Source organism: Pseudophryne corroboree, unplaced genomic scaffold (assembly GCF_028390025.1).
Source record: "Pseudophryne corroboree isolate aPseCor3 unplaced genomic scaffold, aPseCor3.hap2 scaffold_2170, whole genome shotgun sequence".
Lineage (NCBI taxonomy): Eukaryota > Metazoa > Chordata > Amphibia > Anura > Myobatrachidae > Pseudophryne > Pseudophryne corroboree.
The window spans coordinates 1-20,820 of NW_026968816.1; the positions used below are offsets into that span (position 1 = coordinate 1).

Here is a 20,820-nt window from a genome sequence, read left to right on the forward strand (position 1 = left end):
AATAGCTAGTATAGTTTAATGTTAAATATAGGTGTCAAGGACTTTTTATCTTGTACTAAATTAATTAGAAATCAGAGCCTTTAACATCACACCATGCCAACACTAGTGCTCATGAACTGTATTGTACATTTTACGGACATTTTATCAAATAATAATCATTTAAAATATATTAGGTTTTTTATTGGTCTATTCCACAGGTTTTCAAACTTGGTTCTCAGAACCCCACACAGTGCATGTTTTGCAGGTCTCCTCGCAGAACCACAAGTAAATAATTAGCTCCACAAGTGGACTTTTTAAAATGTGTCAGTGAGTAATTAATACACATATGCACCTGCTGGGTTACCTGCAAATCATACACTGTGTGGGGTCCAGAGGACTGAGTTTGAGAACTTATGGTCTATTCCTTAATAAAGTTTGGAATTAGAACAACTGACACTGCACAATTAATAGTTTGTTGATTAACAGACATTATTTCTTACCTTTCATTACATCTCTACAGCTGTAAATCCAGATAGAAAGAATCTGCATGCACAAGTTGCCACTGAGAAACATTTATACAAGGTCACAAGCATGTACATAGAATGCAGGAAGACACTGTCTGAGATTATATGGTTTAAAAAGAAGTCCATTGTAAAACAGGATATATATGTAGGTGAGCTAAGCTGAGATTGAGAACTCAATTCTTAAACATAACATGCTTTGATTCTCTTCATCTTGAATGCATTTCGTTTTTAAACCAGCTTGAAAAGCAAATGGATTTCGAGTCCATCACCTTAACCAGTCGGCCACAACTACCTTAATGTTGTTTCACTGGCAAGCTGTGTGCAAAATCAATGTTTTCCTTTTTTGGTAGCTTTTACAGTAAGTTAAATTTTGGGAAATGTAAAAGCTACTTTAGTTTCATGGAAAATAAAAAAATAAAGGACAAATGAGCTTAGCTTTCTACATGCATAAAAAGCAGTACGTAGCTGGCAAGATTTGAACCTGCGCGGGGAAACCCCAATGGATTTCAAGTCCATCGCCTTAACCTTTTGGCCACAACTACCTGACCTCAATTGGATGGTGCTACTTGGAAATCAAAACATTTTTCCTGTTGGCAGAAATATCTGATACATTTTATTTTAATTTGCTTCAATATTAATATGTAAATTTTGTGAAATATAATAGCTAGTATAGTTTAATGTCAAATATAGGTGTCAAGGACTTTTGATCTTGTACTAAATTAATTAGAAATCAGAGCCTTTAACATCACACCATGCCAACACTAGTGCTCATGAACTGTATTGTACATTTTACGGACATTTTATCAAATAATAATCATTTAAAATATATTAGGTTTTTTATTGGTCTATTCCACAGGTTCTCAAACTTGGTTCTCAGAACCCCACACAGTGCATGTTTTGCAGGTCTCCTCGCAGAACCACAAGTAAATAATTAGCTCCACAAGTGGACTTTTTAAAATGTGTCAGTGAGTAATTAATACACATATGCACCTGCTGGGTTACCTGCAAATCATACACTGTGTGGGGTCCAGAGGACTGAGTTTGAGAACTTATGGTCTATTCCTTAATAAAGTTTGGAATTAGAACAACTGACACTGCACAATTAATAGTTTGTTGATTAACAGACATTATTTCTTACCTTTCATTACATCTCTACAGCTGTAAATCCAGATAGAAAGAATCTGCATTCACAAGTTGCCACTGAGAAACATTTATACAAGGTCACAAGCATGTACATAGAATGCAGGAAGACACTGTCTGAGATTATATGGTTTAAAAAGAAGTCCATTGTAAAACAGGATATATATGTAGGTGAGATAAGCTGAGATTGAGAACTCAATTCTTAAACATAACATGCTTTGATTCTCTTCATCTTTAATGCATTTCGTTTTTAAACCAGCTTGAAAAGCAAATGGATTTTGAGTCCATCACCTTAACCACTCGGCAACAACTACCTTAATGTTGTTTCACTGACAAGCTGTGTGCAAAATCAATGTTTTCCTTTTTTGGTAGCTTTTACAGTAAGTTAAACTTTGGGAAATGTAAAAGCTACTTTAGTTTCATGGAAAATAAAGTTATCAAGGACAAATGAGCTTAGCTTTCTACATGCATAAAAAGCAGTACATAGCTGGCAGGATTTGAACCTGCGCAGGGAAACCCCAATAGATTTCAAGTCCATCGCCTTAACCACTCAGCCACAACTACCTGACCTCAATTGGATGGTGCTACTTGGCAATCAAAACATTTTTCCTGTTGGCAGAAATATCTGATACATTTTATTTTAATTTGCTTCAATATTAATATGTAAACTTTGTGAAATATAATAGCTAGTATAGTTTAATGTTAAATATAGGTGTCAAGGACTTTTTATCTTGTACTAAATTAATTAGAAATCAGAGCCTTTAACATCACACCATGCCAACACTAGTGCTCATGAACTGTATTGTACATTTTACGGACATTTTATCAAATAATAATCATTTAAAATATATTAGGTTTTTTATTGGTCTATTCCACAGGTTTTCAAACTTGGTTCTCAGAACCCCACACAGTGCATGTTTTGCAGGTCTCCTCGCAGAACCACAAGTAAATAATTAGCTCCACAAGTGGACTTTTTAAAATGTGTCAGTGAGTAATTAATACACATATGCACCTGCTGGGTTACCTGCAAATCATACACTGTGTGGGGTCCAGAGGACTGAGTTTGAGAACTTATGGTCTATTCCTTAATAAAGTTTGGAATTAGAACAACTGACACTGCACAATTAATAGTTTGTTGATTAACAGACATTATTTCTTACCTTTCATTACATCTCTACAGCTGTAAATCCAGATAGAAAGAATCTGCATGCACAAGTTGCCACTGAGAAACATTTATACAAGGTCACAAGCATGTACATAGAATGCAGGAAGACACTGTCTGAGATTATATGGTTTAAAAAGAAGTCCATTGTAAAACAGGATATATATGTAGGTGAGCTAAGCTGAGATTGAGAACTCAATTCTTAAACATAACATGCTTTGATTCTCTTCATCTTGAATGCATTTCGTTTTTAAACCAGCTTGAAAAGCAAATGGATTTTGAGTCCATCACCTTAACCACTCGGCCACAACTACCTTAATGTTGTTTCACTGGCAAGCTGTGTGCAAAATCAATGTTTTCCTTTTTTGGTAGCTTTTACAGTAAGTTAAATTTTGGGAAATGTAAAAGCTACTTTAGTCTCATGGAAAATAAAAAAATAAAGGACAAATGAGCTTAGCTTTCTACATGCATAAAAAGCAGTACGTAGCTGGCAAGATTTGAACCTGCGCGGGGAAACCCCAATGGATTTCAAGTCCATCGCCTTAACCTTTTGGCCACAACTACCTGACCTCAATTGGATGGTGCTACTTGGAAATCAAAACATTTTTCCTGTTGGCAGAAATATCTGATACATTTTATTTTAATTTGCTTCAATATTAATATGTAAATTTTGTGAAATATAATAGCTAGTATAGTTTAATGTCAAATATAGGTGTCAAGGACTTTTGATCTTGTACTAAATTAATTAGAAATCAGAGCCTTTAACATCACACCATGCCAACACTAGTGCTCATGAACTGTATTGTACATTTTACGGACATTTTATCAAATAATAATCATTTAAAATATATTAGGTTTTTTATTGGTCTATTCCACAGGTTTTCAAACTTGGTTCTCAGAACCCCACACAGTGCATGTTTTGCAGGTCTCCTCGCAGAACCACAAGTAAATAATTAGCTCCACAAGTGGACTTTTTAAAATGTGTCAGTGAGTAATTAATACACATATGCACCTGCTGGGTTACCTGCAAATCATACACTGTGTGGGGTCCAGAGGACTGAGTTTGAGAACTTATGGTCTATTCCTTAATAAAGTTTGAAATTAGAACAACTGACACTGCACAATTAATAGTTTGTTGATTAACAGACATTATTTCTTACCTTTCATTACATCTCTACAGATGTAAATCCAGATAGAAAGAATCTGCATGCACAAGTTACCACTGAGAAACATTTATACAAGGTCACAAGCATGTACATAGAATGCAGGAAGACACTGTCTGAGATTATATGGTTTAAAAAGAAGTCCATTGTAAAACAGGATATATATGTAGGTGAGCTAAGCTGAGATTGAGAACTCAATTCTTAAACATAACATGCTTTGATTCTCTTCATCTTGAATGCATTTCGTTTTTAAACCAGCTTGAAAAGCAAATGGATTTTGAGTCCATCACCTTAACCACTCGGCCACAACTCCCTTAATGTTGTTTCACTGACAAGCTGTGTGCAAAATCAATGTTTTCCTTTTTTGGTAGCTTTTACAGTAAGTTTAATTTTGGGAAATGTAAAAGCTACTTTAGTTTCATGGAAAATAAAGTTATCAAGGACAAATGAGCTTAGCTTTCTACATGCATAAAAAGCAGTACGTAGCTGGCAGGATTTGAACTTGCGCGGGGAAACCCCAATGGATTTCAAGTCCATCGCCTTAACCACTCGGCCAAAACTACCTGACCTCAATTGGATGGTGCTACTTGGAAATCAAAACATTTTTCCTGGTGGCAGAAATATCTGATACATTTTATTTTAATTTGCTTCAATATTAATATGTAAACTTTGTGAAATATAATAGCTAGTATAGTTTAATGTCAAATATAGGTGTCAAGGACTTTTGATCTTGTACTAAATTAATTAGAAATCAGAGCCTTTAACATCACACCATGCCAACACTAGTGCTCATGAACTGTATTGTACATTTTACGGACATTTTATCAAATAATAATCATTTAAAATATATTAGGTTTTTCATTGGTCTATTCCACAGGTTCTCAAACTTGGTTCTCAGAACCCCACACAGTGCATGTTTTGCAGGTCTCCTCGCAGAACCACAAGTAAATAATTAGCTCCACAAGTGGACTTTTTAAAATGTGTCAGTGAGTAATTAATACACATATGCACCTGCTGGGTTACCTGCAAATCATACACTGTGTGGGGTCCATAGGACTGAGTTTGAGAACTTATGATCTATTCCTTAATAAAGTTTGGAATTAGAACAACTGACACTGCACAATTAATAGTTTGTTGATTACCAGACATTATTTCTTACCTTTCATTACATCTCTACAGCTGTAAATCCAGATAGAAAGAATCTGCATGCACAAGTTGCCACTGAGAAAACATTTATACAAGGTCACAAGCATGTACATAGAATGCAGGAAGACACTGTCTGAGATTATATGGTTTAAAAAGAAGTCCATTGTAAAACAGGATATATATGTAGGTGAGCTAAGCTGAGATTGAGAACTCAATTCTTAAACATAACATGCTTTGATTCTCTTCATCTTGAATGCATTTCGTTTTTAAACCAGCTTGAAAAGCAAATGGATTTTGAGTCCATCACCTTAACCACTCGGCCACAACTCCCTTAATGTTGTTTCACTGACAAGCTGTGTGCAAAATCAATGTTTTCCTTTTTTGGTAGCTTTTACAGTAAGTTACATTTTGGGAAATGTAAAAGCTACTTTAGTTTCATGGAAAATAAAGTTATCAAGGACAAATGAGCTTAGCTTTCTACATGCATAAAAAGCAGTACGTAGCTGGCAGGATTTGAACCTGCGCGGGGAAACCCCAATGGATTTCAAGTCCATCGCCTTAACCACTCGGCCACAACTACCTGACCTCAATTGGATGGTGCTACTTGGAAATCAAAACATTTTTCCTGTTGGCAGAAATATCTGATACATTTTATTTTAATTTGCTTCAATATTAATATGTAAACTTTGTGAAATATAATAGCTAGTATAGTTTAATGTCAAATATAGGTGTCAAGGACTTTTGATCTTGTACTAAATTAATTAGAAATCAGAGCCTTTAACATCACACCATGCCAACACTAGTGCTCATGAACTGTATTGTACATTTTACGGACATTTTATCAAATAATAATCATTTAAAATATATTAGGTTTTTTATTGGTCTTTTTCACAGGTTTTCAAACTTGGTTCTCAGAACCCCACACAGTGCATGTTTTGCAGGTCTCCTCGCAGAACCACAAGTAAATAATTAGCTCCACAAGTGGACTTTTTAAAATGTGTCAGTGAGTAATTAATACACATATGCACCTGCTGGGTTACCTGCAAATCATACACTGTGTGGGGTCCAGAGGACTGAGTTTGAGAACTTATGGTCTATTCCTTAATAAAGTTTGGAATTAGAACAACTGACACTGCACAATTAATAGTTTGTTGATTAACAGACATTATTTCTTACCTTTCATTACATCTCTACAGCTGTAAATCCAGATAGAAAGAATCTGCATGCACAAGTTGCCACTGAGAAACATTTATACAAGGTCACAAGCATGTACATAGAATGCAGGAAGACACTGTCTGAGATTATATGGTTTAAAAAGAAGTCCATTGTAAAACAGGATATATATGTAGGTGAGCTAAGCTGAGATTGAGAACTCAATTCTTAAACATAACATGCTTTGATTCTCTTCATCTTGAATGCATTTCGTTTTTAAACCAGCTTGAAAAGCAAATGGATTTTGAGTCCATCACCTTAACCACTCGGCCACAACTACCTTAATGTTGTTTCACTGGCAAGCTGTGTGCAAAATCAATGTTTTCCTTTTTTGGTAGCTTTTACAGTAAGTTAAATTTTGGGAAATGTAAAAGCTACTTTAGTTTCATGGAAAATAAAAAAATAAAGGACAAATGAGCTTAGCTTTCTACATGCATAAAAAGCAGTACGTAGCTGGCAAGATTTGAACCTGCGCGGGGAAACCCCAATGGATTTCAAGTCCATCGCCTTAACCTTTTGGCCACAACTACCTGACCTCAATTGGATGGTGCTACTTGGAAATCAAAACATTTTTCCTGTTGGCAGAAATATCTGATACATTTTATTTTAATTTGCTTCAATATTAATATGTAAATTTTGTGAAATATAATAGCTAGTATAGTTTAATGTCAAATATAGGTGTCAAGGACTTTTGATCTTGTACTAAATTAATTAGAAATCAGAGCCTTTAACATCACACCATGCCAACACTAGTGCTCATGAACTGTATTGTACATTTTACGGACATTTTATCAAATAATAATCATTTAAAATATATTAGGTTTTTTATTGGTCTATTCCACAGGTTCTCAAACTTGGTTCTCAGAACCCCACACAGTGCATGTTTTGCAGGTCTCCTCGCAGAACCACAAGTAAATAATTAGCTCCACAAGTGGACTTTTTAAAATGTGTCAGTGAGTAATTAATACACATATGCACCTGCTGGGTTACCTGCAAATCATACACTGTGTGGGGTCCAGAGGACTGAGTTTGAGAACTTATGGTCTATTCCTTAATAAAGTTTGGAATTAGAACAACTGACACTGCACAATTAATAGTTTGTTGATTAACAGACATTATTTCTTACCTTTCATTACATCTCTACAGCTGTAAATCCAGATAGAAAGAATCTGCATTCACAAGTTGCCACTGAGAAACATTTATACAAGGTCACAAGCATGTACATAGAATGCAGGAAGACACTGTCTGAGATTATATGGTTTAAAAAGAAGTCCATTGTAAAACAGGATATATATGTAGGTGAGATAAGCTGAGATTGAGAACTCAATTCTTAAACATAACATGCTTTGATTCTCTTCATCTTTAATGCATTTCGTTTTTAAACCAGCTTGAAAAGCAAATGGATTTTGAGTCCATCACCTTAACCACTCGGCAACAACTACCTTAATGTTGTTTCACTGACAAGCTGTGTGCAAAAATCAATGTTTTCCTTTTTTGGTAGCTTTTACAGTAAGTTAAACTTTGGGAAATGTAAAAGCTACTTTAGTTTCATGGAAAATAAAGTTATCAAGGACAAATGAGCTTAGCTTTCTACATGCATAAAAAGCAGTACATAGCTGGCAGGATTTGAACCTGCGCAGGGAAACCCCAATAGATTTCAAGTCCATCGCCTTAACCACTCAGCCACAACTACCTGACCTCAATTGGATGGTGCTACTTGGCAATCAAAACATTTTTCCTGTTGGCAGAAATATCTGATACATTTTATTTTAATTTGCTTCAATATTAATATGTAAACTTTGTGAAATATAATAGCTAGTATAGTTTAATGTTAAATATAGGTGTCAAGGACTTTTTATCTTGTACTAAATTAATTAGAAATCAGAGCCTTTAACATCACACCATGCCAACACTAGTGCTCATGAACTGTATTGTACATTTTACGGACATTTTATCAAATAATAATCATTTAAAATATATTAGGTTTTTTATTGGTCTATTCCACAGGTTTTCAAACTTGGTTCTCAGAACCCCACACAGTGCATGTTTTGCAGGTCTCCTCGCAGAACCACAAGTAAATAATTAGCTCCACAAGTGGACTTTTTAAAATGTGTCAGTGAGTAATTAATACACATATGCACCTGCTGGGTTACCTGCAAATCATACACTGTGTGGGGTCCAGAGGACTGAGTTTGAGAACTTATGGTCTATTCCTTAATAAAGTTTGGAATTAGAACAACTGACACTGCACAATTAATAGTTTGTTGATTAACAGACATTATTTCTTACCTTTCATTACATCTCTACAGCTGTAAATCCAGATAGAAAGAATCTGCATGCACAAGTTGCCACTGAGAAACATTTATACAAGGTCACAAGCATGTACATAGAATGCAGGAAGACACTGTCTGAGATTATATGGTTTAAAAAGAAGTCCATTGTAAAACAGGATATATATGTAGGTGAGCTAAGCTGAGATTGAGAACTCAATTCTTAAACATAACATGCTTTGATTCTCTTCATCTTGAATGCATTTCGTTTTTAAACCAGCTTGAAAAGCAAATGGATTTTGAGTCCATCACCTTAACCACTCGGCCACAACTACCTTAATGTTGTTTCACTGGCAAGCTGTGTGCAAAATCAATGTTTTCCTTTTTTGGTAGCTTTTACAGTAAGTTAAATTTTGGGAAATGTAAAAGCTACTTTAGTCTCATGGAAAATAAAAAAATAAAGGACAAATGAGCTTAGCTTTCTACATGCATAAAAAGCAGTACGTAGCTGGCAAGATTTGAACCTGCGCGGGGAAACCCCAATGGATTTCAAGTCCATCGCCTTAACCTTTTGGCCACAACTACCTGACCTCAATTGGATGGTGCTACTTGGAAATCAAAACATTTTTCCTGTTGGCAGAAATATCTGATACATTTTATTTTAATTTGCTTCAATATTAATATGTAAATTTTGTGAAATATAATAGCTAGTATAGTTTAATGTCAAATATAGGTGTCAAGGACTTTTGATCTTGTACTAAATTAATTAGAAATCAGAGCCTTTAACATCACACCATGCCAACACTAGTGCTCATGAACTGTATTGTACATTTTACGGACATTTTATCAAATAATAATCATTTAAAATATATTAGGTTTTTTATTGGTCTATTCCACAGGTTTTCAAACTTGGTTCTCAGAACCCCACACAGTGCATGTTTTGCAGGTCTCCTCGCAGAACCACAAGTAAATAATTAGCTCCACAAGTGGACTTTTTAAAATGTGTCAGTGAGTAATTAATACACATATGCACCTGCTGGGTTACCTGCAAATCATACACTGTGTGGGGTCCAGAGGACTGAGTTTGAGAACTTATGGTCTATTCCTTAATAAAGTTTGAAATTAGAACAACTGACACTGCACAATTAATAGTTTGTTGATTAACAGACATTATTTCTTACCTTTCATTACATCTCTACAGATGTAAATCCAGATAGAAAGAATCTGCATGCACAAGTTACCACTGAGAAACATTTATACAAGGTCACAAGCATGTACATAGAATGCAGGAAGACACTGTCTGAGATTATATGGTTTAAAAAGAAGTCCATTGTAAAACAGGATATATATGTAGGTGAGCTAAGCTGAGATTGAGAACTCAATTCTTAAACATAACATGCTTTGATTCTCTTCATCTTGAATGCATTTCGTTTTTAAACCAGCTTGAAAAGCAAATGGATTTTGAGTCCATCACCTTAACCACTCGGCCACAACTCCCTTAATGTTGTTTCACTGACAAGCTGTGTGCAAAATCAATGTTTTCCTTTTTTGGTAGCTTTTACAGTAAGTTTAATTTTGGGAAATGTAAAAGCTACTTTAGTTTCATGGAAAATAAAGTTATCAAGGACAAATGAGCTTAGCTTTCTACATGCATAAAAAGCAGTACGTAGCTGGCAGGATTTGAACTTGCGCGGGGAAACCCCAATGGATTTCAAGTCCATCGCCTTAACCACTCGGCCAAAACTACCTGACCTCAATTGGATGGTGCTACTTGGAAATCAAAACATTTTTCCTGGTGGCAGAAATATCTGATACATTTTATTTTAATTTGCTTCAATATTAATATGTAAACTTTGTGAAATATAATAGCTAGTATAGTTTAATGTCAAATATAGGTGTCAAGGACTTTTGATCTTGTACTAAATTAATTAGAAATCAGAGCCTTTAACATCACACCATGCCAACACTAGTGCTCATGAACTGTATTGTACATTTTACGGACATTTTATCAAATAATAATCATTTAAAATATATTAGGTTTTTCATTGGTCTATTCCACAGGTTCTCAAACTTGGTTCTCAGAACCCCACACAGTGCATGTTTTGCAGGTCTCCTCGCAGAACCACAAGTAAATAATTAGCTCCACAAGTGGACTTTTTAAAATGTGTCAGTGAGTAATTAATACACATATGCACCTGCTGGGTTACCTGCAAATCATACACTGTGTGGGGTCCATAGGACTGAGTTTGAGAACTTATGATCTATTCCTTAATAAAGTTTGGAATTAGAACAACTGACACTGCACAATTAATAGTTTGTTGATTACCAGACATTATTTCTTACCTTTCATTACATCTCTACAGCTGTAAATCCAGATAGAAAGAATCTGCATGCACAAGTTGCCACTGAGAAAACATTTATACAAGGTCACAAGCATGTACATAGAATGCAGGAAGACACTGTCTGAGATTATATGGTTTAAAAAGAAGTCCATTGTAAAACAGGATATATATGTAGGTGAGCTAAGCTGAGATTGAGAACTCAATTCTTAAACATAACATGCTTTGATTCTCTTCATCTTGAATGCATTTCGTTTTTAAACCAGCTTGAAAAGCAAATGGATTTTGAGTCCATCACCTTAACCACTCGGCCACAACTACCTTAATGTTGTTTCACTGACAAGCTGTGTGCAAAATCAATGTTTTCCTTTTTTGGTAGCTTTTACAGTAAGTTAAATTTTGGGAAATGTAAAAGCTACTTTAGTTTCATGGAAAATAAAGTTATCAAGGACAAATGAGCTTAGCTTTCTACATGCATAAAAAGCAGTACGTAGCTGGCAGGATTTGAACCTGCGCGGGGAAAACCCAATGGATTTCAAGTCCATCGCCTTAATCACTCGGCCACAACTACCTGACCTCAATTGGATGGTGCTACTTGGAAATCAAAACATTTTTCCTGTTGGCAGAAATATCTGATACATTTTATTTTAATTTGCTTCAATATTAATATGTAAACTTTGTGAAATATAATAGCTAGTATAGTTTAATGTCAAATATAGGTGTCAAGGACTTTTGATCTTGTACTAAATTAATTAGAAATCAGAGCCTTTAACATCACACCATGCCAACACTAGTGCTCATGAACTGTATTGTACATTTTACGGACATTTTATCAAATAATAATCATTTAAAATATATTAGGTTTTTTATTGGTCTATTCCACAGGTTTTCAAACTTGGTTCTCAGAACCCCACACAGTGCATGTTTTGCAGGTCTCCTCGCAGAACCACAAGTAAATAATTAGCTCCACAAGTGGACTTTTTAAAATGTGTCAGTGAGTAATTAATACACATATGCACCTGCTGGGTTACCTGCAAATCATACACTGTGTGGGGTCCAGAGGACTGAGTTTGAGAACTTATGGTCTATTCCTTAATAAAGTTTGGAATTAGAACAACTGACACTGCACAATTAATAGTTTGTTGATTAACAGACATTATTTCTTACCTTTCATTACATCTCTACAGCTGTAAATCCAGATAGAAAGAATCTGCATGCACAAGTTGCCACTGAGAAACATTTATACAAGGTCACAAGCATGTACATAGAATGCAGGAAGACACTGTCTGAGATTATATGGTTTAAAAAGAAGTCCATTGTAAAACAGGATATATATGTAGGTGAGCTAAGCTGAGATTGAGAACTCAATTCTTAAACATAACATGCTTTGATTCTCTTCATCTTGAATGCATTTCGTTTTTAAACCAGCTTGAAAAGCAAATGGATTTTGAGTCCATCACCTTAACCACTCGGCCACAACTACCTTAATGTTGTTTCACTGGCAAGCTGTGTGCAAAATCAATGTTTTCCTTTTTTGGTAGCTTTTACAGTAAGTTAAATTTTGGGAAATGTAAAAGCTACTTTAGTTTCATGGAAAATAAAAAAATAAAGGACAAATGAGCTTAGCTTTCTACATGCATAAAAAGCAGTACGTAGCTGGCAAGATTTGAACCTGCGCGGGGAAACCCCAATGGATTTCAAGTCCATCGCCTTAACCTTTTGGCCACAACTACCTGACCTCAATTGGATGGTGCTACTTGGAAATCAAAACATTTTTCCTGTTGGCAGAAATATCTGATACATTTTATTTTAATTTGCTTCAATATTAATATGTAAATTTTGTGAAATATAATAGCTAGTATAGTTTAATGTCAAATATAGGTGTCAAGGACTTTTGATCTTGTACTAAATTAATTAGAAATCAGAGCCTTTAACATCACACCATGCCAACACTAGTGCTCATGAACTGTATTGTACATTTTACGGACATTTTATCAAATAATAATCATTTAAAATATATTAGGTTTTTTATTGGTCTATTCCACAGGTTTTCAAACTTGGTTCTCAGAACCCCACACAGTGCATGTTTTGCAGGTCTCCTCGCAGAACCACAAGTAAATAATTAGCTCCACAAGTGGACTTTTTAAAATGTGTCAGTGAGTAATTAATACACATATGCACCTGCTGGGTTACCTGCAAATCATACACTGTGTGGGATCCAGAGGACTGAGTTTGAGAACTTATGGTCTATTCCTTAATAAAGTTTGAAATTAGAACAACTGACACTGCACAATTAATAGTTTGTTGATTAACAGACATTATTTCTTACCTTTCATTACATCTCTACAGATGTAAATCCAGATAGAAAGAATCTGCATGCACAAGTTACCACTGAGAAACATTTATACAAGGTCACAAGCATGTACATAGAATGCAGGAAGACACTGTCTGAGATTATATGGTTTAAAAAGAAGTCCATTGTAAAACAGGATATATATGTAGGTGAGCTAAGCTGAGATTGAGAACTCAATTCTTAAACATAACATGCTTTGATTCTCTTCATCTTGAATGCATTTCGTTTTTAAACCAGCTTGAAAAGCAAATGGATTTTGAGTCCATCACCTTAACCACTCGGCCACAACTCCCTTAATGTTGTTTCACTGACAAGCTGTGTGCAAAATCAATGTTTTCCTTTTTTGGTAGCTTTTACAGTAAGTTTAATTTTGGGAAATGTAAAAGCTACTTTAGTTTCATGGAAAATAAAGTTATCAAGGACAAATGAGCTTAGCTTTCTACATGCATAAAAAGCAGTACGTAGCTGGCAGGATTTGAACCTGCGCGGGGAAACCCCAATGGATTTCAAGTCCATCGCCTTAACCACTCGGCCAAAACTACCTGACCTCAATTGGATGGTGCTACTTGGAAATCAAAACATTTTTCCTGGTGGCAGAAATATCTGATACATTTTATTTTAATTTGCTTCAATATTAATATGTAAACTTTGTGAAATATAATAGCTAGTATAGTTTAATGTCAAATATAGGTGTCAAGGACTTTTGATCTTGTACTAAATTAATTAGAAATCAGAGCCTTTAACATCACACCATGCCAACACTAGTGCTCATGAACTGTATTGTACATTTTACGGACATTTTATCAAATAATAATCATTTAAAATATATTAGGTTTTTCATTGGTCTATTCCACAGGTTCTCAAACTTGGTTCTCAGAACCCCACACAGTGCATGTTTTGCAGGTCTCCTCGCAGAACCACAAGTAAATAATTAGCTCCACAAGTGGACTTTTTAAAATGTGTCAGTGAGTAATTAATACACATATGCACCTGCTGGGTTACCTGCAAATCATACACTGTGTGGGGTCCATAGGACTGAGTTTGAGAACTTATGATCTATTCCTTAATAAAGTTTGGAATTAGAACAACTGACACTGCACAATTAATAGTTTGTTGATTACCAGACATTATTTCTTACCTTTCATTACATCTCTACAGCTGTAAATCCAGATAGAAAGAATCTGCATGCACAAGTTGCCACTGAGAAAACATTTATACAAGGTCACAAGCATGTACATAGAATGCAGGAAGACACTGTCTGAGATTATATGGTTTAAAAAGAAGTCCATTGTAAAACAGGATATATATGTAGGTGAGCTAAGCTGAGATTGAGAACTCAATTCTTAAACATAACATGCTTTGATTCTCTTCATCTTGAATGCATTTCGTTTTTAAACCAGCTTGAAAAGCAAATGGATTTTGAGTCCATCACCTTAACCACTCGGCCACAACTACCTTAATGTTGTTTCACTGACAAGCTGTGTGCAAAATCAATGTTTTCCTTTTTTGGTAGCTTTTACAGTAAGTTAAATTTTGGGAAATGTAAAAGCTACTTTAGTTTCATGGAAAATAAAGTTATCAAGGACAAATGAGCTTAGCTTTCTACATGCATAAAAAGCAGTACGTAGCTGGCAGGATTTGAACCTGCGCGGGGAAAACCCAATGGATTTCAAGTCCATCGCCTTAATCACTCGGCCACAACTACCTGACCTCAATTGGATGGTGCTACTTGGAAATCAAAACATTTTTCCTGTTGGCAGAAATATCTGATACATTTTATTTTAATTTGCTTCAATATTAATATGTAAACTTTGTGAAATATAATAGCTAGTATAGTTTAATGTCAAATATAGGTGTCAAGGACTTTTGATCTTGTACTAAATTAATTAGAAATCAGAGCCTTTAACATCACACCATGCCAACACTAGTGCTCATGAACTGTATTGTACATTTTACGGACATTTTATCAAATAATAATCATTTAAAATATATTAGGTTTTTTATTGGTCTATTCCACAGGTTCTCAAACTTGGTTCTCAGAACCCCACACAGTGCATGTTTTGCAGGTCTCCTCGCAGAACCACAAGTAAATAATTAGCTCCACAAGTGGACTTTTTAAAATGTGTCAGTGAGTAATTAATACACATATGCACCTGCTGGGTTACCTGCAAATCATACACTGTGTGGGGTCCAGAGGACTGAGTTTGAGAACTTATGGTCTATTCCTTAATAAAGTTTGGAATTAGAACAACTGACACTGCACAATTAATAGTTTGTTGATTACCAGACATTATTTCTTACCTTTCATTACATCTCTACAGCTGTAAATCCAGATAGAAAGAATCTGCATGCACAAGTTGCCACTGAGAAACATTTATACAAGGTCACAAGCATGTACATAGAATGCAGGAAGACACTGTCTGAGATTATATGGTTTAAAAAGAAGTCCATTGTAAAACAGGATATATATGTAGGTGAGCTAAGCTGAGATTGAGAACTCAATTCTTAAACATAACATGCTTTGATTCTCTTCATCTTGAATGCATTTCGTTTTTAAACCAGCTTGAAAAGCAAATGGATTTTGAGTCCATCACCTTAACCACTCGGCCACAACTACCTTAATGTTGTTTCACTGACAAGCTGTGTGCAAAATCAATGTTTTCCTTTTTTGGTAGCTTTTACAGTAAGTTAAATTTTGGGAAATGTAAAAGCTACTTTAGTTTCATGGAAAATAAAGTTATCAAGGACAAATGAGCTTAGCTTTCTACATGCATAAAAAGCAGTACGTAGCTGGCAGGATTTGAACCTGCGCGGGGAAAACCCAATGGATTTCAAGTCCATCGCCTTAATCACTCGGCCACAACTACCTGACCTCAATTGGATGGTGCTACTTGGAAATCAAAACATTTTTCCTGTTGGCAGAAATATCTGATACATTTTATTTTAATTTGCTTCAATATTAATATGTAAACTTTGTGAAATATAATAGCTAGTATAGTTTAATGTCAAATATAGGTGTCAAGGACTTTTGATCTTGTACTAAATTAATTAGAAATCAGAGCCTTTAACATCACACCATGCCAACACTAGTGCTCATGAACTGTATTGTACATTTTACGGACATTTTATCAAATAATAATCATTTAAAATATATTAGGTTTTTTATTGGTCTATTCCACAGGTTCTCAAACTTGGTTCTCAGAACCCCACACAGTGCATGTTTTGCAGGTCTCCTCGCAGAACCACAAGTAAATAATTAGCTCCACAAGTGGACTTTTTAAAATGTGTCAGTGAGTAATTAATACACATATGCACCTGCTGGGTTACCTGCAAATCATACACTGTGTGGGGTCCAGAGGACTGAGTTTGAGAACTTATGGTCTATTCCTTAATAAAGTTTGGAATTAGAACAACTGACACTGCACAATTAATAGTTTGTTGATTACCAGACATTATTTCTTACCTTTCATTACATCTCTACAGCTGTAAATCCAGATAGAAAGAATCTGCATGCACAAGTTGCCACTGAGAAACATTTATACAAGGTCACAAGCATGTACATAGAATGCAGGAAGACACTGTCTGAGATTATATGGTTTAAAAAGAAGTCCATTGTAAAACAGGATATATATGTAGGTGAGCTAAGCTGAGATTGAGAACTCAATTCTTAAACATAACATGCTTTGATTCTCTTCATCTTGAATGCATTTCGTTTTTAAACCAGCTTGAAAAGCAAATGGATTTTGAGTCCATCACCTTAACCACTCGGCCACAACTACCTTAATGTTGTTTCACTGACAAGCTGTGTGCAAAATCAATGTTTTCCTTTTTTGGTAGCTTTTACAGTAAGTTAAATTTTGGGAAATGTAAAAGCTACTTTAGTTTCATGGAAAATAAAGTTATCAAGGACAAATGAGCTTAGCTTTCTACATGCATAAAAAGCAGTACGTAGCTGGCAGGATTTGAACCTGCGCGGGGAAAACCCAATGGATTTCAATTCCATCGCCTTAATCACTCGGCCACAACTACCTGACCTCAATTGGATGGTGCTACTTGGAAATCAAAACATTTTTCCTGTTGGCAGAAATATCTGATACATTTTATTTTAATTTGCTTCAATATTAATATGTAAACTTTGTGAAATATAATAGCTAGTATAGTTTAATGTCAAATATAGGTGTCAAGGACTTTTGATCTTGTACTAAATTAATTAGAAATCAAAGCCTTTAACATCACACCATGCCAACACTAGTGCTCATGAACTGTATTGTACATTTTACGGACATTTTATCAAATAATAATCATTTAAAATATATTAGGTTTTTTATTGGTCTATTCCACAGGTTCTCAAACTTGGTTCTCAGAACCCCACACAGTGCATGTTTTGCAGGTCTCCTCGCAGAACCACAAGTAAATAATTAGCTCCACAAGTGGACTTTTTAAAATGTGTCAGTGAGTAATTAATACACATATGCACCTGCTAGGTTACCTGCAAATCATACACTGTGTGGGGTCCAGAGGACTGAGTTTGAGAACTTATGGTCTATTCCTTAATAAAGTTTGGAATTAGAACAACTGACACTGCACAATTAATAGTTTGTTGATTACCAGACATTATTTCTTACCTTTCATTACATCTCTACAGCTGTAAATCCAGATAGAAAGAATCTGCATGCACAAGTTGCCACTGAGAAACATTTATACAAGGTCACAAGCATGTACATAGAATGCAGGAAGACACTGTCTGAGATTATATGGTTTAAAAAGAAGTCCATTGTAAAACAGGATATATATGTAGGTGAGCTAAGCTGAGATTGAGAACTCAATTCTTAAACATAACATGCTTTGATTCTCTTCATCTTGAATGCATTTCGTTTTTAAACCAGCTTGAAAAGCAAATGGATTTTGAGTCCATCACCTTAACCACTCGGCCACAACTACCTTAATGTTGTTTCACTGACAAGCTGTGTGCAAAATCAATGTTTTCCTTTTTTGGTAGCTTTTACAGTAAGTTAAATTTTGGGAAATGTAAAAGCTACTTTAGTTTCATGGAAAATAAAGTTATCAAGGACAAATGAGCTTAGCTTTCTACATGCATAAAAAGCAGTACGTAGCTGGCAGGATTTGAACCTGCGCGGGGAAAACCCAATGGATTTCAATTCCATCGCCTTAATCACTCGGCCACAACTACCTGACCTCAATTGGATGGTGCTACTTGGAAATCAAAACATTTTTCCTGTTGGCAGAAATATCTGATACATTTTATTTTAATTTGCTTCAATATTAATATGTAAACTTTGTGAAATATAATAGCTAGTATAGTTTAATGTCAAATATAGGTGTCAAGGACTTTTGATCTTGTACTAAATTAATTAGAAATCAAAGCCTTTAACATCACACCATGCCAACACTAGTGCTCATGAACTGTATTGTACATTTTACGGACATTTTATCAAATAATAATCATTTAAAATATATTAGGTTTTTTATTGGTCTATTCCACAGGTTCTCAAACTTGGTTCTCAGAACCCCACACAGTGCATGTTTTGCAGGTCTCCTCGCAGAACCACAAGTAAATAATTAGCTCCACAAGTGGACTTTTTAAAATGTGTCAGTGAGTAATTAATACACATATGCACCTGCTAGGTTACCTGCAAATCATACACTGTGTGGGGTCCAGAGGACTGAGTTTGAGAACTTATGGTCTATTCCTTAATAAAGTTTGGAATTAGAACAACTGACACTGCACAATTAATAGTTTGTTGATTACCAGACATTATTTCTTACCTTTCATTACATCTCTACAGCTGTAAATCCAGATAGAAAGAATCTGCATGCACAAGTTGCCACTGAGAAACATTTATACAAGGTCACAAGCATGTACATAGAATGCAGGAAGACACTGTCTGAGATTATATGGTTTAAAAAGAAGTCCATTGTAAAACAGGATATATATGTAGGTGAGCTAAGCTGAGATTGAGAACTCAATTCTTAAACATAACATGCTTTGATTCTCTTCATCTTGAATGCATTTCGTTTTTAAACCAGCTTGAAAAGCAAATGGATTTTGAGTCCATCACCTTAACCACTCGGCCACAACTACCTTAATGTTGTTTCACTGACAAGCTGTGTGCAAAATCAATGTTTTCCTTTTTTGGTAGCTTTTACAGTAAGTTAAATTTTGGGAAATGTAAAAGCTACTTTAGTTTCATGGAAAATAAAGTTATCAAGGACAAATGAGCTTAGCTTTCTACATGCATAAAAAGCAGTACGTAGCTGGCAGGATTTGAACCTGCGCGGGGAAACCCCAATGGATTTCAAGTCCATCGCCTTAACCACTCGGCCACAACTACCTGACCTCAATTGGATGGTGCTACTTGGAAATCAAAACATTTTTCCTGTTGGCAGAAATATCTGATACATTTTATTTTAAATTGCTTCAATATTAATATGTAAACTTTGTGAAATATAATAGCTAGTATAGTTTAATGTCAAATATAGGTGTCAAGGACTTTTGATCTTGTACTAAATTAATTAGAAATCAGAGCCTTTAACATCACACCATGCCAACACTAGTGCTCATGAACTGTATTGTACATTTTACGGACATTTTATCAAATAATAATCATTTAAAATATATTAGGTTTTTTATTGGTCTATTCCACAGGTTTTCAAACTTGGTTCTCAGAACCCCACACAGTGCATGTTTTGCAGGTCTCCTCGCAGAACCACAAGTAAATAATTAGCTCCACAAGTGGACTTTTTAAAATGTGTCAGTGAGTAATTAATACACATATGCACCTGCTGGGTTACCTGCAAATCATACACTGTGTGGGGTCCAGAGGACTGAGTTTGAGAACTTATGGTCTATTCCTTAATAAAGTTTGGAATTAGAACAACTGACACTGCACAATTAATAGTTTGTTGATTACCAGACATTATTTCTTACCTTTCATTACATCTCTACAGCTGTAAATCCAGATAGAAAGAATCTGCATGCACAAGTTGCCACTGAGAAACATTTATACAAGGTCACAAGCATGTACATAGAATGCAGGAAGACACTGTCTGAGATTATATGGTTTAAAAAGAAGTCCATTGTAAAACAGGATATATATGTAGGTGAGCTAAGCTGAGATTGAGAACTCAATTCTTAAACATAACATGCTTTGATTCTCTTCATCTTGAATGCATTTCGTTTTTAAACCAGCTTGAAAAGCAAATGGATTTTGAGTCCATCACCTTAACCACTCGGCCACAACTACCTTAATGTTGTTTCACTGACAAGCTGTGTGCAAAATCAATGTTTTCCTTTTTTGGTAGCTTTTACAGTAAGTTAAATTTTGGGAAATGTAAAAGCTACTTTAGTTTCATGGAAAATAAAGTTATCAAGGACAAATGAGCTTAGCTTTCTACATGCATAAAAAGCAGTACGTAGCTGGCAGGATTTGAACCTGCGCGGGGAAAACCCAATGGATTTCAATTCCATCGCCTTAATCACTCGGCCACAACTACCTGACCTCAATTGGATG

The 20,820-nt window shown here is 35.1% G+C and overlaps 18 non-coding genes across 18 annotated transcripts; all 18 read right to left on the reverse strand.

Moving 5' to 3' along the window:
* Nucleotides 1-963: 963 nt before the first annotated feature.
* Nucleotides 964-1,045, reverse strand: TRNAS-UGA (transfer RNA serine (anticodon UGA)). The gene has a single exon. It is a non-coding gene; the product is annotated as a tRNA-Ser (tRNA).
* Nucleotides 1,046-2,125: 1,080 nt separating this feature from the next.
* TRNAS-UGA (transfer RNA serine (anticodon UGA)) lies at nt 2,126-2,207 on the reverse strand. The gene has a single exon. It is a non-coding gene; the product is annotated as a tRNA-Ser (tRNA).
* Nucleotides 2,208-3,287: 1,080 nt separating this feature from the next.
* On the reverse strand, nt 3,288-3,369 carry TRNAS-UGA (transfer RNA serine (anticodon UGA)). Its single transcript has one exon. It is a non-coding gene; the product is annotated as a tRNA-Ser (tRNA).
* Nucleotides 3,370-4,449: 1,080 nt separating this feature from the next.
* TRNAS-UGA (transfer RNA serine (anticodon UGA)) lies at nt 4,450-4,531 on the reverse strand. The gene has a single exon. It is a non-coding gene; the product is annotated as a tRNA-Ser (tRNA).
* A 1,081-nt stretch (nt 4,532-5,612) lies between these two features.
* On the reverse strand, nt 5,613-5,694 carry TRNAS-UGA (transfer RNA serine (anticodon UGA)). Its single transcript has one exon. It is a non-coding gene; the product is annotated as a tRNA-Ser (tRNA).
* Nucleotides 5,695-6,774: 1,080 nt separating this feature from the next.
* TRNAS-UGA (transfer RNA serine (anticodon UGA)) lies at nt 6,775-6,856 on the reverse strand. Its single transcript has one exon. It is a non-coding gene; the product is annotated as a tRNA-Ser (tRNA).
* Nucleotides 6,857-7,937: 1,081 nt separating this feature from the next.
* TRNAS-UGA (transfer RNA serine (anticodon UGA)) lies at nt 7,938-8,019 on the reverse strand. Its single transcript has one exon. It is a non-coding gene; the product is annotated as a tRNA-Ser (tRNA).
* Nucleotides 8,020-9,099: 1,080 nt separating this feature from the next.
* TRNAS-UGA (transfer RNA serine (anticodon UGA)) lies at nt 9,100-9,181 on the reverse strand. The gene has a single exon. It is a non-coding gene; the product is annotated as a tRNA-Ser (tRNA).
* Nucleotides 9,182-10,261: 1,080 nt separating this feature from the next.
* TRNAS-UGA (transfer RNA serine (anticodon UGA)) lies at nt 10,262-10,343 on the reverse strand. The gene has a single exon. It is a non-coding gene; the product is annotated as a tRNA-Ser (tRNA).
* A 1,081-nt stretch (nt 10,344-11,424) lies between these two features.
* On the reverse strand, nt 11,425-11,506 carry TRNAS-UGA (transfer RNA serine (anticodon UGA)). Its single transcript has one exon. It is a non-coding gene; the product is annotated as a tRNA-Ser (tRNA).
* A 1,080-nt stretch (nt 11,507-12,586) lies between these two features.
* Nucleotides 12,587-12,668, reverse strand: TRNAS-UGA (transfer RNA serine (anticodon UGA)). The gene has a single exon. It is a non-coding gene; the product is annotated as a tRNA-Ser (tRNA).
* Nucleotides 12,669-13,748: 1,080 nt separating this feature from the next.
* TRNAS-UGA (transfer RNA serine (anticodon UGA)) lies at nt 13,749-13,830 on the reverse strand. The gene has a single exon. It is a non-coding gene; the product is annotated as a tRNA-Ser (tRNA).
* A 1,081-nt stretch (nt 13,831-14,911) lies between these two features.
* On the reverse strand, nt 14,912-14,993 carry TRNAS-UGA (transfer RNA serine (anticodon UGA)). The gene has a single exon. It is a non-coding gene; the product is annotated as a tRNA-Ser (tRNA).
* Nucleotides 14,994-16,073: 1,080 nt separating this feature from the next.
* On the reverse strand, nt 16,074-16,155 carry TRNAS-UGA (transfer RNA serine (anticodon UGA)). Its single transcript has one exon. It is a non-coding gene; the product is annotated as a tRNA-Ser (tRNA).
* A 1,080-nt stretch (nt 16,156-17,235) lies between these two features.
* Nucleotides 17,236-17,317, reverse strand: TRNAS-UGA (transfer RNA serine (anticodon UGA)). Its single transcript has one exon. It is a non-coding gene; the product is annotated as a tRNA-Ser (tRNA).
* A 1,080-nt stretch (nt 17,318-18,397) lies between these two features.
* TRNAS-UGA (transfer RNA serine (anticodon UGA)) lies at nt 18,398-18,479 on the reverse strand. Its single transcript has one exon. It is a non-coding gene; the product is annotated as a tRNA-Ser (tRNA).
* Nucleotides 18,480-19,559: 1,080 nt separating this feature from the next.
* On the reverse strand, nt 19,560-19,641 carry TRNAS-UGA (transfer RNA serine (anticodon UGA)). The gene has a single exon. It is a non-coding gene; the product is annotated as a tRNA-Ser (tRNA).
* A 1,080-nt stretch (nt 19,642-20,721) lies between these two features.
* TRNAS-UGA (transfer RNA serine (anticodon UGA)) lies at nt 20,722-20,803 on the reverse strand. The gene has a single exon. It is a non-coding gene; the product is annotated as a tRNA-Ser (tRNA).
* Between the last annotated feature and the right edge of the window lie 17 nt (nt 20,804-20,820).